Below are 10,565 nucleotides of genomic sequence, written 5' to 3'. Positions count from 1 at the left end.
AATCTCCTCTGCACACTCTCTGAGGCTTCCACATGTTTCCTATAATGAGGCAACCAGAACTGAATACAATATTCAAGTGTGGTTGACCCACAGCTTTATAGAGCTAAGCATTACCTCGTCGATCTGAAACTCAATCCCCGATAATGAAAGCCAACAGACCATTACTCTTAACAACCCTATCAACTTGGGTGGCAACTTTGTGAGATCTATTGACATGAACCCAAGATACCTCTGTTCCTCTACATTGCCAAGAATTCTGCCTTTAAGCCTATATTCTGTATGCAAATGAAACCTTCCAAAATAAATCACTTCACACTTTTTAAGTTTCAAAAATATCTGCACTTATCAGCCCTGCTCTGCATTCTGTCAAAGTCCTGTTGCAAACTACAGCAGCCCTCCAGACTATTCACAACTCCATCAACCTTCATGTCATCGGCAAACTTACTAACCCACCATTTCATTTCCTCAGCAAAGTCATTGATAAAAATCACAAAGAGCATAGTCCCAGAGCCGATTCCTGTGGATCACCATTGGTCACTGAGTTCCAGGTTGAATACTTTCCATCTGTTACCATCCTCTGCCTTCTCTGGGCCAGCCACGCCTGTATCCAGACAGCCAAATTTCCCTGCGTCCCATGCCTCTTTACCTTCTACATGTGCCTACAATGGGGAATTTTATCAAATGCCTTTCTAAAATTCTTGTTCACCACATCTACCTTCATCAACGTGTTTTTGTCACATTTTCAAAGAATTCAATAAGGTTTGTGAGGCATGACCTGTTCCTGAAAAAAAAACATGCTGACTATCTCTAATCAAACTATCGTTTTCTAAGTAATTGTAAATCCTGTCTCTCAGAATTGTCTCCAATACTTAGCCCAGCATTTGTGTAAGCCTGACTGTTCTATAATTCACAGGGCTATCCCTATTCTCTTCCCTGAACAAGAGAATAACATTTGCCACTCTCCAATCATCTGGCACTACTCCAGTGGACAGCGAGGATGCAAAGATTAGCACCAAAGGCACGGCAATCTCTTACATCATTTCCGGGAGTAACCTAGGTTACACCCCATCCGGCCCAGGGGATTTATCTATCCTTATGCTTGTACTTCAATCAGACTGTACTTCCCCTCAACTTGTCTACTCCCTGTCCAATCAACTGATTTAATGCTTTCCATTCCAGTGTTATATACAGTGCTGCCTTCCTGAGCAAGTATAATTCCCAACGTCCTGTGAATCATGGAATCAAAGAAAAAAGAATGCACCAATCCCTTTCTGATAAAGAGCTCATGCCCGAATCGTCGACTCTCCTGCTCCTCGGATACTGCCTGCCCCTGCTGTGCATTTCCAGTACCACACTTTTCGATTCTGATCTCCATCAACTGCAGTCCTTATTTTCTCCATTACTGAGGGCTGTCCCCTCTGCACACTGAGCAAGGAATTAACCATCAGAAACTCATTGTATGTGGAGCTGACAGCTCAGTTCTGTAAGTTGCACTTGATTAATACATTTTTTGAAAAAAGAAATCACGTTTCAACAAATATTTATTCACTCCCAGAGTTACAATTTTGGTTCATGTTTTGGGCAGCCTGATAACAAATACTCAATGATTGAGGAACTCTGAGGCACAGAGTATTCCAGGTGTTTTATATTCCAGCTTATGTTAATACTGGCAGTATTATCAGACAAAGTGATGTGATAGTGGCATGTGGAGGTGAAACATTTTTGCCATCATGGAGACGTGTTTGAGAGAGGTCAGGGCTAACAACTCAACATTCTGTTGTATTGGAACTATACACAGGACAGGGCAGGGTGTTAAAGAGGAGGTGGTGCTGCATTATTAATTAAGGAACAGTTACTGCAGTGAGGAAGGATGATACCTTGGACATGTCTTCAAGTGAGGCCTTTGTGGATCGAGATTAGGGTCCAAACGATGACAGACAAACTGCTGGGGATATTTTATAGAGCCCCAGAAAGATGGAAATGCAGGAGCAAATATATAACCAATTCACTGAGGTGTGCAAAAAACAATTCACTGAGGTTTGAAGGAAAGCAAGTCTGAAGATGTTACAGAGATAGGAAAGCAAGGCTTCAGATGTTAAAGAGTCAGAAAAGCAAGGCTGGAGATGTTACACAGATAGGAAAGCAGGCTTTAAGTGTTACAGGGATAGGAAAGCAAGGCTGGAGATGTTACGGAGATGGGAAAGCAAGGCTGGAGATATTACAGAGATAGGAAAGCAAGGCTGGAGATATTACAGAGATAGGAAAGCAAGGCTGGAACTGTTACAGAAAGAGAGGAAAGCAAGGTTGGAGATGTTGCAGAGAGAGGAAAGCAAGTCTGGAGATGTTACGGAAAGAGAGGAAAGCAAGGCTGGTGGTTGAACAGAGGTAGGAATGAAAGGCTGTACATGTTACAGAGAGAGGATAGAAAGGCTGGAAATATTACCGAGACAGAGGAAAGCAAGGCTGGAGATTTTACACTGATTGGAAAGCAAGGCTGGAAATGTAACAGAGATAGGAAAGCGAGGTGGGGGATGTTACAGAGATAGGAAAGCAAGACTGGATAAATAGTGTGGCCTGTTCATGCTAGAATGGGTTAGTGAGATAATTTTGAACTCATTCACAGGTTTTGGTGAAAGGTGAAGCAGCTGGAGTTTAGAGAGATAGGGAGGGGTGTTGGGGCTGGCGGAATTTACAGTGATAGATGGGGCTATAGTATGATATAAAGGTTGTAGTGATTTGGAGGGTTACTGAGATACAGATGGATGTAGCGGCTGAATGAGATGACAGGGAAAGATACAGAGATACACGTGGATAGTTTAGAAATGGAATTGTGCAATGTCTTAATAGAGAAAATATTGTAGAAATCTGTGGAATAGGCAAGGCACTTGGAGGAACTGAAGGAGTGAGACCTTGGACTGTCCAATCACAAGAGTGATAGAGTGAGTGACAAACAGCACAGAAAAGGCCTTCGATTGATAGTGACAAAAAAGTAAAAGCCCTGCAGACACTGGAAATCCCTCCTTCCTAATGTCTGGGGCTAGGGCTAAATGTGGGAGAGGCGTCCTACAGACTCCTTAAGCAACAATGTGACATAACGAAGCCTCACATGTCAGATCAAACACAGACATGGAAACCTCCTGCTGACTCCCTTACCTCAGCTGATGGATCAGTGTCCCTCTACATTGAACACTTGGAGGACGCACTGACAGAGCGAATGAGCTGAAGCATGTATACTGGGTGGACTATTTCAAAATCACCAAGAGGTGCTCAGCAGCAGCATTCCTGATCGAGATGGTCATGTCCAAAAGAACATAGCTGCGAGACTGGGTCTGCACCAGATGGGCAGGGAACGACTGACAGGGAGAAACATACTTGACCTCATCTTCACCACGGCTGCAGAGACATTGATAGATGACCATATTGGAATATTGACTACCGCATACAGCATTTCTGGAGACAAAGACCCATTGTGAATAATGTGTGTGTGTACAGGCGTGAGTGCACATGTTAGAGGTACTATCACTATGCTAAACGGGACAGAGTTCGAAAATATCTAGAACTCAGCGCTGGCCTGTGTGAGTTGACATGGGACATCAACAGCAGCAGAATAGTACTCCAGCACAATTTTCACTGTCATTGCCTGGCATATGCTCCACTTTACCCTGACCATCAGGCCAGGGATAAACCCTTGTTCAATGGAGAATACAGGAGGGCTGGCCAAGAGCAGCACCAGGAACACCTCAAAAGGAGGTGACGTTACCAAACAGGACCACTTACTCACCAAATAGCATAAACAGCTCGTGACAGACAGATCTAACCAACAAATCTGACCTAATCCCCACAATCCTGTCACATGCAGTCAGGTTGAATGGTGGTGTCAATCAAACAACTCACTGGAGGAGGAGGATCCCCACATATCACCTTCCTCAATGATGGAAGAGCCGGACACAACAACAGAAAAGCTAAGGCGAAAACAGCCAGAACAGTGTTCAGACAGAAGTATCGATAGGATGATCTATTTTAGTCTAATCCAGGTGGCAGTCTTCAGCTAATTCGATTCACTGTGTGGTAATTCCAAACGGCTGGAAGGATTGGGAATGGAAAGGCTGTGGGCCCTGAGAACATTCCATTCAAGCTGTTCCTGCTGGGATACAGCACTAGCATCGAACTGTCAATGTGGGAAACTATCCAGGTGTGTCCTATACATACGCAGACAAACCAGACAATCAATGACTGTCCCATTGCTTTCATCTCTATCATTAATAAAGGAATGAAGACCCACAGTGGTATAAAGCAGCACTTCCTCAGCACCAACCTGCTCACTGAAGGTCAGTTTGGATTCTCATCCCTTGAGCTCATTGAAACCTTGGTTTAACGATGTACAACAAGAGACCACGCAGCTGATTTCTAGAGGTGAGGCAATAGTGACTGCACTCAGCAGTCACTATTGACTGCATTTGACCAAGTATCATATCCAGGACTAACCGCAAAACTGGAGCAAATAGGAATCGTTTGCACTGGCTGACGTTATACCTGGCACAAAGGAAGGTGGCTGGGGTTGGAGGAGAGCAGCCATCTCAGCTCCAGGTCGGACAGCTCCGCAGCAGTTCACCTGTGCTGGTACTTGAGTAAGTCTGTAGATCAGAAATGGAAAATTAAGGCACCATACTCCTACGGGATGATAGGGCTGCTCTCTCATTAGACAGAGCCGACTGGCAGTAGTTTAACTGGACAGCGATCATGACTCAAGTAAGGGAGATGTTGAATAGGACAGCCATTTTCAGTCACCTCAGTCAGCGCAGAATTGAACCCACACTGCTGGTATTCATCGGCTTCCAAACTAGCCATCCAACTGATTGAGTTGACCAAGTCCTCACTCAGCTCCTTGGGGAAGATACTGTAATATTATTCCATTCAGATATGTTGTTAGACACTTCTGGAACAGGTGGAACTAGAAACAAGCATCCTAGCTCAGAGAGAGGGACAGCATCAGTGACTGCAAGAGTGCTCTCTGTCCTAGGTCCAATAATTTCCAGCTACTTCATAAATGACTGTAAAATTACACGTGGGGATGTTTGCCAATGATTGTACAGTGGTCAACACCATTCGTGATTTACTCAGATACTGAAGCAGTCCTTGTCACAGTGCTTAACAGTGACAATACTATTTCCATTACACATGTGCCAGACAACGATTACTTCTATTAATGGAAAATTGAACCACATCTTCTAACATTCAATGCCACCACCATAACTGAACACAGAACAAACAATATCGCGGGGATTACCGTTAACCTGAACTGGACTGACCATATGATTTCATTACGCATTCCTGAAAAGGTCTTATGCTAAAACAAGGACTCTCCTGTACCTCAGATAATACCTGACCTGTTTTGCTTTTCCAGCGCCACTTTTTGACGCATATAAATTCATTGACTACAAGAATATATCAGGTGCAACAAATTCTGCAGGAATAACTCACTTCAAAATTTCCAAAAGCCTGTCCATTATTGCTAAAACACATGTTGAATGTGTGTGTGTGATTAAATACTTCCATTTGCCTGTGTGAGTGCAGCTTCACCCCTCATCCACTGACGCTCAGTAGCAGCAATACCTGCCATCTACTCGGTGCTCTGCAGAAATTTACCAAGGCTTCTTACAACGTACATCTGAACCCCCGACCATCAACAAGCACAAGGGAAGCAGAAACACGGGACCCCCACCATGTTCTTGTTCTGTTCCAAGCCATCGACCATCCTTATTTATGAAGTATATTGCCGTTCCTTCAGTGTCACTGTTTCAAGTTCCCTATCTATCAATAAATGCCGTCCCAATCACATTTCATGAATAAATTAACATAAAAACGATTGTCTCGACCTGTTAAATGCTGCACAATGTGTTTTGGGTTTTGTGAGCTCAGGCTGGTTGGTCCAGGCAGTACCCTGCTTGTTGTGAACAGCTGAAGGGATATGCTATTTGAAACGATCTGTCAGTCTCTCAAAGGTATGGTTTACATACCAAGCATCACAGACACTGGCATTCTCGTCCAACAACACTGAGCTCTCAGATCGACAGAAGCAACTGAAAACGTATTCAGATTTGACTGGAATATATTTAAACACACAGTGACATTGTTGTCACGAAAATGATTATGAGTGAATATTAGCACGGAGAAAGTGTGGACTGCAGATGCTGGAGATCAGAGTCAAAAAGTGTGGTTCTGAAAAAAAACTCAGCCGTTTCGGCAGCATCTGAGGAGCAAGAGAATCGACTATCAGTTAACAATGTTAATACAAGTGAAAATAATTGTGTATTTTCAAAGTCAATTGTAATTAAGAATAATTTAGTCTTGGGTGTGGCAATGAGTCTCATCATTTTTATGCTAATTACTGTGAGTTTTCATCATATTGTTGTTATAACAGTGTACAGATTTTGTGCTTATTGGACAATCGAAAAGTTGGTATTATGAAAGGATATCGGACCTTCAGGAAAGTGTCTTTACTTAATGGTTGTTAACGGTAAAATCAATGCTGCAAACATTTACACAGAGATTTCCAGTTCAAGTAACACACAAGGATGTTGGGTTGGGATCATGCTGGCCATCAATGGAGCTGCACAATTCTGCTTGGATACTGATATTGTGGAGCTAACATACACTCGATATTGTTTATGAGGGATTCAATGTAAGATGCCATGTGCTGCAGGAGCCCATTACCTTTATAACACCTTCATTCAGGATCGGGTCCTAGGAGAAGAATTACAGAGTTTAGGTGGCACATAAGAAGAGATATAGTTGCAAGACATGGCTGTTTACAGATCATTGTTACAAATGTTGAACTGCGTCTGGACCAGGGCCATGTGCTAGTCCATTGACCAGTCTGCCCCACACATATTTCCCTGTTGTCTCCAACCAGTCTATTGTGAGGGATTGTGTGAGTAACTGCGCAGCTCCAGTTTGGGAGCTCTTTCGGCAGATGTTGGAGATGGCCAGTGTTTTAGAGGTTGTGGTGAGGCCCAATAACACTGTGTCGGAATCCAGGCTTATCCGGAAAGTCATTTTCAACAGCTTTGCTGCCTGCAAGATGGTGTGTTCACTGATCTGAACATCAATCGGCTGTTTACTACAGTCACTGAATTGTGTAATAGTTAGGTGTGCGCTCTGGTAATTCAATTATTGCTCACTTCAATTGTTTTCCACTGAAGAAATTATGTTTAGTTTATTTTAAAATATGTAAGAAATAAAGTGATATTAACTCTTCATTACATAAAATTGTGAAAGTGACCTGGTATATATTTCCCATGGACTAATGAAGCAACGGTCAGATATTGTCTGTAAAGCAGGATTCTGTGAACAGGACTATGTCCCAGGCAGGTTCTCTCCCACTGACAGGACACGGCCAGGCAGAGGGGAACAGCTCCTTGGTATATAATCGATATAAGGTGGGATGGTGGCTCAGTGGTTAGCACTGCTGCCTCATAGCACCAGGGTCCCAGGTTTGATTCCAGCCTCGGACAACTGCCTGTGTAGAGTTTGCACATTCTCCCTGCGTCTGCGTGGGTCTTCTCCAACAGTCTAAAGATGTGCAGTTCAGGTGAATTGTCCATGGCCAACTGCGCATAGTGTTCAGTGCATTAGTCAGAGAGGCGTGTGCTGCTCCTCGGAGGTTCGGTGTGGACTGGTTAGGCCAAAGGGCCAGTTCACATTCCGTAGGGAGTCCAATCTAATGATGGTGGTCAGCATTGATGGTGGATCCAGTGGCTGCTAGACTGCTCTATGGCAGGTTATGGTGGAATCACTAAAAGGGAAACATATAATTGACCACATCGTCACCGATCTGCCTGCTGCAGATACAACTCGACATTTCAAATATCCGCAAGAATCGTCACTGCACAATGGGGAGTAAGGGCTATCTTCACATTTTGCAGACCCTCCTCAGCATGATATGTAGCCCCTTGAGTACTGAATGGGACAGACTTTAAACAGATTGAATAATTAATTATGATGCAGCCACGAGGTGCAGAGGGTCATCAGCAGCAGCAGAATCATTCTCTGTACAGCACATACAGTCTGCAGCCCGACATACTTCATACGGTACAGTAACCAGCATGGCCCAACATACCTCACACTGTACAGTAACTATCATGGCCCAACATATCTCCCACTGTACAGTAACCATCACGGCCTGACATACCTCCCACTGTACAGTAACCATCACGGCCCGACATACCTCCCACTGTACAGTAACCATCACACCCCGACATACCCCCCAATGTACAGTAACCGTCACGGTCCAACATACCTCCCACTATACAGTGACCATCACGGTCCAACATATCTCCCACTGTACGGGATGCAAATTGCCAACATCCAGCCCCATGCCCTCCTCAATCAATTTTGTCACTTCCTCAAAACATTCAATCAAGTTTGTGTAACATGATCCTGACATACCTCCCACTGTACAGTAACCCCCACACCACGACATACCTCCCACTGTACAGTAACCGTAACGGCCCGACATTCCTCCACTGCACAGTAATCATCCGGCCCAACATACCTCCCACGGGAGCCATCAAGAGCTGCAAAGTGCTCAGTGTTTAGCACTGCTGTCTCACAGCGCCAAGGTCCTGGGTTCTATTCCAGTCTTGGGTGACTAACTGTGTGGAGTTTGCACATTCACACCATATCTGCATGGGTTTCCTCCCACAGCCCACAGATGTGCAGATCATGTGAATTGGCCATACTAAATTGTTAAGTGTTTTTGTCAGAGGGAAATGGGTGTGGGTGGTTACTCTTGAGAGGGTTGGTGTGGACTGGTTAGGCCGAACGGCCAGTTACCACACTGTAGGGAATCTAATCTAGTCTCCAAGTTTCATGTCAGGAACTTGATGGAATAATCACTTGTCTGAATGACTGCAGCTCCAACAGTACTCCCTTTACTAGGGACAGGCAAAACAGTTTTTTGGGAGGATCATGTTACACAAACTTGATTGAATGTTTTGAGGAAGTGACAAAATTGATTGAGGAGGGCATGAGCTGGATGTTGGCCATTTGCTTCCTTATGGCTGGCTCATACAGAAGGTGAAGTGAAGTGGGATCAGCGGTCAGTTAGTAAGATGGACAGATAACTGATTGGCTATAGAAGACAGAGTAGCAGTGGAACAGTTTTTTTGTGACTGGAGATCTGTACATAGATTGGCGGAATTGCAGATTGTGAGGATGATTTCCAGATAACGCAGCAGGATTTCGGTCAGCTGCAGACTTGGACAGAGAAAACACTGATGTAACTTTATCTGGTTAATTGTGACGTGTTGCATTTTGGAAGGTCTAATGCTGGAGAGAAGTATAAAGTGGATGGAAAAAACGACTGATTGCATCAACATCCGAAGGGATCTTGGTGTACAGCTCCACAGTTCCCTGAAAGTGGCAACACGGTTGGATAGGGTGATCAAGAAGACTGACGGCAAACTTGCAGACATGCATCGGACCATGCAGTATGAAAAATAGCAGGTCATGTTGCAGCTGTAGAGGAACATAGTGCGAGGTACATTTGGAATATTGTGTACATTATTGGTTGCCAAACGATGTTGAAATGTTAGAGAAAATATGGAAAAGTTTTACCAGGATGTTGTCTGGTTTGGTGGGTATTAGCCAGAAGGAGAAATTAAACACACATGGTTTGTTTGCATCTGGGCATTATTGACTATGGGGCTACCTGATAGATATTTACAAAATTGTCAGAGGAATAGATAGAAGTTAGAGGTTTTTTTTCCGAGAGTAGAAATATCAACTACTCAGGACCGTAGGTTTTGGTAAAAAGGAAAAAGTTCAGTAGATATGACAGGTAAGTTTTTTTTTGCTATTCCAGACAGAATATGAAAGTTCCTGGAATGCACTGATAGAGGGGAAGAAGCTAATACAGCAAGGTTTCAGAAGGATTTTGGCTCAAGTATGAGTAAGTAGGGAAATCAATGACATAGAAGGTATCGGAGTAAAAACTTTCTTTTAACTTTAAAATTGCATCATCTGTCAGTGCGGGATTGCTGGACTGAAGGACCTATTCCTGTACTGTACTATTCTTTAAGACAAGATTTGAGCGCGGGAGTGCGGAATGCTCACTGAATGATTATTGATTACCAACAGCCATATTCTGGTGGATCCCTCCCCTCATCAACTTGCAGCTTCAATCGTTCCGCACTGTGGGGAAACTCAATATTGAGAATTGAACATGAATGTCAGAGCTGGTACCTGGTGACGCCATCTTGACCCTCCCTCCTGCGGCCTTCTATCTTGGACACCAACGTCTCGGGGGACACTGCACTGACAGAAGCTGCATGTACTCCACACCCACCAATGCTGTCATCTGACAGATGCCAGCCTCACCATGCCATCCCAGCACATCTCCGACCTACTGACAGTACGCTTCTGTACTTCAGTGCTGCAGTTCAGGGTGCACTGACAACTCTCATCGCAATGCTGCTGCAAGGACACTGTGCTCAGGGACACACACCCAGCTCATGGGCTGTCCCTCTGTGCTGCTCACTCCATGTTTGTACACACTCAGTTTG

This window comes from Hemiscyllium ocellatum, unplaced genomic scaffold, assembly GCF_020745735.1.
Source record: "Hemiscyllium ocellatum isolate sHemOce1 unplaced genomic scaffold, sHemOce1.pat.X.cur. scaffold_262_pat_ctg1, whole genome shotgun sequence".
Classification (NCBI taxonomy): Eukaryota; Metazoa; Chordata; class Chondrichthyes; order Orectolobiformes; family Hemiscylliidae; genus Hemiscyllium; species Hemiscyllium ocellatum.
This window is presented reverse-complemented; position numbering follows the sequence as displayed.